A 7,763-nucleotide genomic window follows, 5' to 3' on the forward strand; every position below is an offset into this window, starting at 1 on the left:
TGCGGGGTTCACCCGACAGAACCTCGGAACGGAAGCGAACGGTGATGTGAACAGGCCCTAATGTATTTTTTTGTTCACACAGCTTTAATTTTCTTGTTTCGTTTTACAAGTTGTTTCTTACTTACATTTTTTTTATTTTGGGGGGGGGGGGGGCGGGCGCCATTTCCATTTTCGCCTCAGGCAGCAGAAAAGCTAGAATCGGCCCTGCCCTTCATTCCCAGATACCACACTGCTGTCCCGGTAGAAACAACTGATGAAGAATCGATCCTGTTGCGCGGACCAGTTCCTAATCCGTCAGTGGTAATCGCTAATTGTCATGTGAAGACAGAGCAGCTCAGACTTGTGAATAATGCAAGTGTATGGGCTTCGGGCACAGTTATGGGGGAACTGAAGCTGGACCTGTTATGGAGGCATAAAGCTGGCCATACATATGCAATAGATGTTGGCAGAGTGTTTGTTTGGCCAACAGCTATTTCACCTGATCCCACTATAAAATGTTTTTTGTGCCGGTTTATTTAAATGGGGAGAGGGGGAAGAAACCGCGGCAAGATCTCTCTAACAGCGGCTTATCCCCCAGGAGAACAGAGGATCGGCATGTTTAGTCTCCATACTACAGAGATCATTGGGCAATTACATTTATAATGAAAAGTTAAAAACAATCTATTATACTTTATGTTTTAACCACCTACCATTTAAGATCTCTGCTTGCTTAAAGTAATTGGAAATATTGCTTATAATCAGAGGCTGAATCTGTCTTGATCACGCCCTGCACACACATTCATGGATCATTAATAGAGGGGGCACGGATAGGCTGAGGGGATATATTCACACATGGCAGATTTGTTGTAGAAATTTCTTAAAATGTCCCATTCATGTGAATGGGGCTTGCAAAAAATCTGCCGTGTGTGAATAAACCATTAACGGGCTATGTATCTTTGTTTGCCATTCAGTGACAGCAATCACAGATCTTAAAAATGGTAAGAAATTGAGGCACTGAACACATTGTTAGGTTACATAACTTTTAATTATACAGTGAATGAGATTTTTATAGAAAACTGGAAACCCTATTTAGAAAGGGGTTGCTTTGGAGAACGCCAAGGGACCAAAGTGAATAAGCGGATTACGGGGCGTCCAGTGGCAGCACCCCCAGATATCAGCTGTAATCCGAGAGGGAACCTGGAGGAAAGTGTTCAATTTCCCTGCAGCGCCACCACAGGAGAAATGAAGCATTACACAGTTCCCAATTAAATAAATGGTCTGTCCGTGTAATGCGTTGTTGTGCTGGGTCCTCCAGTGAGGCACGCTCTTTGAAGCCGCTTAACGCTCTGGCTAATAGACGAGGATCCTGAATGAGGGACTACACCAATAACTCAGAATTCCCTAATAAAGTAATTAAAAATATATATATATATATTTTTTAAAACAGACATCCCCTTCAATGTGTTTAAATATTATTTTTAATATTATTGTCAACTGGACCAATAGTTCAATATGAAGCACTACAGACCTGTCTTGTGATCGTCTAGGATTTCGTAAGTCCAAATAAAGGTGGCAGTGCAGGAGGTGGCGGGAACAGGCCAAGAGAGAGTCTCCCTGTAATAAAGAGACATGTCAGACAATCTTGATTACCAGTCAGAAGAAGCAACGCACAAGACAGACCGACCTGCTCACGTGGATGACAGAAGACTTGTGCTTCAGCCAAACGCTCCATAACGTAACCAAAGTCTGCCTGTCTCCAAAATACTTCTTGAGCGCCTTCCAAGTTCTTTGCCCCAGGGGAACAAGATCACATTAATCATGGAATAACGGCTGGAGTCATTACTTGTTATACATATTTCTTACATGCCAAGATATCTGCACCAACATCTCTACTGAGCATCTTCTAGCGACCCTATAAACGCTGTACTAATGGCTGCAATAATGCCCACAAGATGCCCAGAGGGCTGGAGAATAACTTGCCATGTAGACCTTTCACTGTCTCAGTCTCTCCTGAATGATTACAGAAGTTGCCACCAGGGGGAGCTGGATGCAGTTGTAATCATACAGTTCCCAATGACTTCAATAGGAGCTTTATAAATTTGTACACCGTGTGCTCCCTCTAGTGGCAGCTGAAAGCAGCCAGAATGTTATCATTTAAAGGGAACCTGTCATCTACATTATGCTGCTCACTTAGGGCATCATAATGTACTGACAGACACACTGATTTCTGCTGTCTGTCACTTATTTGCTAAAGTGAAGCTGTTTTTAAGAACTTCACCACCGCTATAGAAAAGACACCATTATTTACGAGCTGCTGCTACCTCCGCCCACTCGCCGCTGATTGACAGATTTCTACCTAGAAGGCCCTGTTCACACAGAGTTTTTTTTGCAGGTGGAAAAATCTGCTTCAAAATTCCTTCTGAAAATTTGAGGCAGATTTTGACGTGCCAGCATAACACTTGCCGCAGTTTTTGCTGCGTTTTTCGGCCGCGGCCATTAAGCGCCATGATGTCAGTGGGAGGTCAGAGATGGAAACGCCTAAAGAAAGGGCATGACGGTTCTTTTTCCCGAGAGCGCTTTTTTCTGCTCTCCCATTAAAATCAATGGGAGGCGTTTTCCGAAGCGGTTTCTGCGTCAAAAACCGCGCCAAAAAACTCCATGTGAACTTGGTCTTACTGTGCATGGGTAAAATGTAACACAAAATGGTAGTGACACAGTTACGTCACCACCGTAGATCACCCGGAATGTAGCCATTACTGCCCAAGACCACCACAGATTATACGGCTATATTCTGCAGACCCTATTGTGTATGAGTGGCACTCTGCATGGTACTAAATTGTACAGGTGGCACTAATCTGGCATTGATGGCGCTACCATCATGGGCACTCTAGCTCTTACTGATTTATTTGTGTGCTGTATAGCGAGATTATATATTTCTAAAGTGCGTCTTTCGCCAAAATGCAGTTTTCCTATGGCTTTGGGGCAATCATTATAGAGTCATATGATAAATATATCCTGCACCATGTGACTGGGATTTTCTTGTGTCTATCAAGTGTCTGTGCGCTCCGCGTAACATGTAAAAATCCCCCCTCCTTTACAAAATCATGTGTACACCCCTGATACAGATATTTAGGCTGACTGTATCCATGTAGAACTGGGGTAGTATTGCCCTTTAAGGGTATGTTCCCACGAGGTCATTACGTCCGTAATTGACGGACGTATTTCGGCCGCAAGTCCCCGACCGAACACAGTGCAGGGAGCCGGGCTACTAGCATCATAGTTATGTACGACGCTAGGAGTCCCTGCCTCGCTGCCGGACAACTGTCCCGTACTGTAATCATGATTTCAGTACAGGACAGTAGTTCCACGGAGAGGCAGGGACCCCTAGCGTCGTACATAAGTATGATGCTAGGAGCCCGGCTCCCTGCACTGTGTTTGGTCCGGTACTTGCGGCCGAAATACGTCCGTCAATTACGGACGTAATGACCTCGTGTGAACATACCCTAAGATTCCAGTATCCAGACCTTTAGTTGAAAATGAAGAGATTCTAGAGATCATTTTTATTACATGTTACTAATGAAACAAAAGTTATAAAATAGTGTCTCGGGCCCCATGTACATGACCGTGCCCGTAATCACGGTCTGAAATTTGCAGGCCGTGGTCCATTATAAAGTATGGGAGCACGGTACGTAAAATAAAAAAATAGGACATGTCTTATGTTTTATGGAAGGTTTCTACGGCACGGACATTGTCCCGTAAATATATGGGAAGGTGTCCGTCGGCCATAGAAATGAATGGGTCCGTAATTACGGATGAAATGTACGGTCGTGTGCATGGAGCCTTAGGATGTAAAACAAGCACATACCAACCAGCGTCGACCTGGTCACAGACCGGATAACTGAACCTGCGCTCCTTCCTGCACGACTTCTCATAACTCCAGCAGAAATCTAGTTGTGTCAGGAATTCCACAAAGGTACAAAACCCTTCATGAGCTGAGAGAGAAAAATCACAGACTGATTTCTAAGGATCCGGGTCTCTCCTTGTCTACAAGCACACATGATCAGGGGACTGTAGAGTGCGTACACTCCTACCGGGGGGGGAAGTGGCTTCACCTACTCACCTTCCCCATTAATGGCCATACCTTTTCCCAAACCCCCTGTCCCTCTAATAAGACTCAGACACTTGGGTTGGATAAATTTGGCCACAGCAGCCATTTTATTTACAAACAAACATCAAGAACAACAATTTACAAATAATAATAACAATGGAAGGGGAGTCCTTGGAGCTACAAAAGTCTGTCACGAAACAGCCCACCTGCATAGTATTTTACTCCCAGCCGTCACCCTACTGGCTCAGGGGCACCGTTATACCTGCAGTTGGCTGACCTCAACCGCAACCACTCCCCGGGACACCACCCAGCGGGAGCCCAAATTGACCACTCCCCGGGACACCACCCAGCGGGAGCCCTAATTGACCACTCCTCGGGACACCACCCAGCAGGAGCCCAAATTGAGCAGACTACCAACCATAATAAATTGGGGAGGGACCATACCCCCTATGAATCCCCCCCCCCACAGTAATTTACCACCAACTCCAAGGACCCCCAATCCGCCACACGAACATACTTAGACACCTTTAAGTATGCGAGCCCCCACCCAACGAGAGGGCCCTTTCGATACCTTCCTGCAGGCGCAGAGTCCACAGGTCGATCCCCACGGCCGTCAGGTGCACACCATCACCTAGCCAATAATTACCCTGGCCATCCTCGAAGTCATAATGACGCACGAAGACCCCCCCATTTCTCACCACGAAACCCGAAACTGCCCGATTAACCTTAACCCTGGCTTTATTCAACCGCTGCACCGATCTAGCATGCCGCCAAACCTTCCGCGGGACAATCTCTGACCACACCACCTTAATAGCCGGGAAAACGGACCATAACCTGAGTAGATCGTATTTTATATCCCTGATCAATTCCCGAAAAGGACGACTACCCAAATCGTTACCCCCGACATGTAACACCAAGACATCCGGGGCCCTGTCCATCAGCGCAAACCGATGCACGTCCGGCAACACCCGACTCCACAGCATCCCCCTACTCCCCAGCCACCGCACGACTACATCCTCCCGCCGAAAACCCAACTGCCGCCCGTCTGGACGAACATCCGCCCGCTCCGCCCCCCAATGAACGTAGGAATGCCCGACGATCCACACCAATCGGCCCGCGGGTCCTGAAAAATAAAACCACTGATTAACAAAACGAGTAAGGATGCAAGCGAAACATGGAGGAGGAGAGAAAAACGATGAGGGGAGCCGGAGGGAGTGTAGAGAAGGAGGGATTACGACTGGACTATCATATAAACTGAGGGCGCACATACAGCTGGAAGCGGCGGGAATCCCATCGACCTATCTGCTTTACCACTTCCTCACCCAACCCCCATGCCACCGCCTCCGTCGCTGCCCCAATCCGAAAAGAATGGGGGGAAAACAACGCCTCCTCCAGTCCCAACTTCCGCAGACACCTACGAAAAACCCACGTAAACTGATACCGGGACATAAAGGACCCATCCTCATGACACAACAACTGTCCCCTACGCACCGTTGAGACCTCTCTGAACCCCGCAAAGCAGGCGACCGGGCACATCCTGACCCCCTTGGCCACCCCCAACACCACTCTCTTACCCCGACCCCCTTGATCCGTCTTAGACCGCCGGATCCAGAATTCCACACTCCGATCCGTTACCAACACATCTTCCATTCTCAACCCCCCAGGTCTCCTTGTGCTGGGAGCCACCAGCTCCCCGACCCTCAGGGCCCCAAAAAATGCCCACGAGAATGCCAACCTATACAGGGTCACCTCGTAGCTGGAAAAACAAATGTCACACAACACCCCCCACAACTGTTCCAACAACATAAACGACACAGGGCGCCGCCGATCCGGCAACATCCTCCCTCTCCTGTACCCCCTCAGGGCCTGGCCAACCAAAAAACTTTTTGTAACATCCGTGTACCCCCGGACCTTAAAACCAAAAGCCAGGGCTGCCACAAAACGATTCACCTTGGACACTGACCAGCCCGCGATAGAGACTTGCCCCAGAAAAACTAACAACGCCACCACCCGATCCTCATCCGTCACTACACCCTCCAGAACTGCCAACCAACTCTCCCACTCCCGCCACGCCGAATCATAAGCAGCCCAAGTACCCTGCGCAAGCGAAGCCTGAATCAAACCTCCTGCGGCTCGTAACCCAGCCCCCACAACCATTCCGGGCAAGCGATCCCGTCCTCCTCCGCGTCCGGAGCCACCATCCTGAACCGCTCCCACTGCAAGCGAGAAAGAGAATCTGCGATGTCATTTTTGATCCCTGGCACATGAACCGCCACAACCCAAGCGTTCAAAGACAAGCAACGTAAAACAAGGTGCCTCAAAAGCCGGACGACCGGGGGGGATGACGCTGACACGTTGTTAATAGCCCCCACCACGCCCAAGTTGTCACAATGGAACCGTACCTTGCTGTCCCGAAACCTCTCACTCCAAATTTCCACCGCCACTACTATGGGAAACAGCTCTAGGAATGCCAGGTTCTTCACCAAACCCAACTCCGCCCATTCCTCAGGCCACCGCGCCGCGCACCACTGACCCTTGCAGTAAGCCCCAAATCCCACGCCCCCCGCAGCATCTGTAAACAGCTCCCAATCCACGCTGTCAACCACCGGGGCCATGATCAAGGACCTCCCATTATAACGATGCAAAAACTCAAACCAAACTGCCAAATCTGCCCTCAGCGTCTGTGTCAGACGAATGAAATGATGAGGGGCTGTCACCCCAGCCGTCGCTCCCGACAGCCGCCTGCTGAAAATCCGGCCCATGGGCATAATCCTGCAAGCAAAGTTAAGCTTACCCAATAATGACTGTAAAGCACGTAACGTGATCTTACGCAAATGTCTAGCCCGGTCCACCTCCGCCCGTAACGCTACCAATTTATCTTCCGGGAGCCGACACTCCATCCTCAAAGAATCAATGGTGATTCCTAAAAAGACCAGACAGGAGCTAGGTCCCTCCGTTTTGTCCTGGGCCAAAGGCACACCGAACCTCTTTGCCACCCACTCTATCGTGTTCAACAACGTAGCACAAACCGAAGACCCGCCTGGACCAACACACAGGAAATCATCCAAGTAATGTATGACCGATGAGACCCCCGCAACCTCACAAACCACCCACTCCAGGAAAGAACTAAAAGCCTCAAAATAGGCACAGGAAATAGAACACCCCATAGGGAGGCAGCGATCCACAAAATAAGCCCCGTCCCAATAACATCCTAACAGCCGTATGCTGTCAGGATGCACAGGGAGGAGGCGAAAGGCCGACTCAATATCCGTTTTTGCCATTAATGCACCCACACCATAGCGGCGCACCCACGCAACTGCCGCATCAAACGACGTGTAAGCCACCGAGCAAAGTTCCGGAGAAATCCCATCATTAACCGATCGCCCCCTCGGGTAAGATAAATGATGTATGAGCCTAAACTTATTCGGCTCCTTCTTAGGCACCACCCCCAGTGGTGACACCACCAGCTCTGGTAAAGGGCAACTCTCAAACGGACCTGCCATGCGCCCCAACTCCACCTCCTTCCGCAACTTATCCCCTACTACCCCTGGATACTGCAACGCTGAACGCAAACTACGCAAGGTAAACGGCACCTTGTGAGCAGGGGCAGGGATCCGGAAACCAACCCGAAAACCATCCAACAACAAACTTGCCCTGGACCTATCAGGGTACCTAT

At 49.2% G+C, this 7,763-nt stretch overlaps 1 long non-coding RNA gene across 1 annotated transcript; it reads right to left on the bottom strand.

The window, feature by feature from the left end:
• Positions 1–1,550: 1,550 nt before the first annotated feature.
• LOC142733353 (uncharacterized) lies at positions 1,551–3,915 on the bottom strand. Its single transcript, XR_012880029.1, has 3 exons — positions 3,845–3,915; positions 1,664–1,765; positions 1,551–1,593 (listed from the first exon to the last, which is right to left on the bottom strand). It is a non-coding gene; the product is annotated as an uncharacterized LOC142733353 (long non-coding RNA).
• Between the last annotated feature and the right edge of the window lie 3,848 nt (positions 3,916–7,763).

Source organism: Rhinoderma darwinii, unplaced genomic scaffold, assembly GCF_050947455.1.
Source record: "Rhinoderma darwinii isolate aRhiDar2 unplaced genomic scaffold, aRhiDar2.hap1 Scaffold_94, whole genome shotgun sequence".
NCBI lineage: Eukaryota > Metazoa > Chordata > Amphibia > Anura > Rhinodermatidae > Rhinoderma > Rhinoderma darwinii.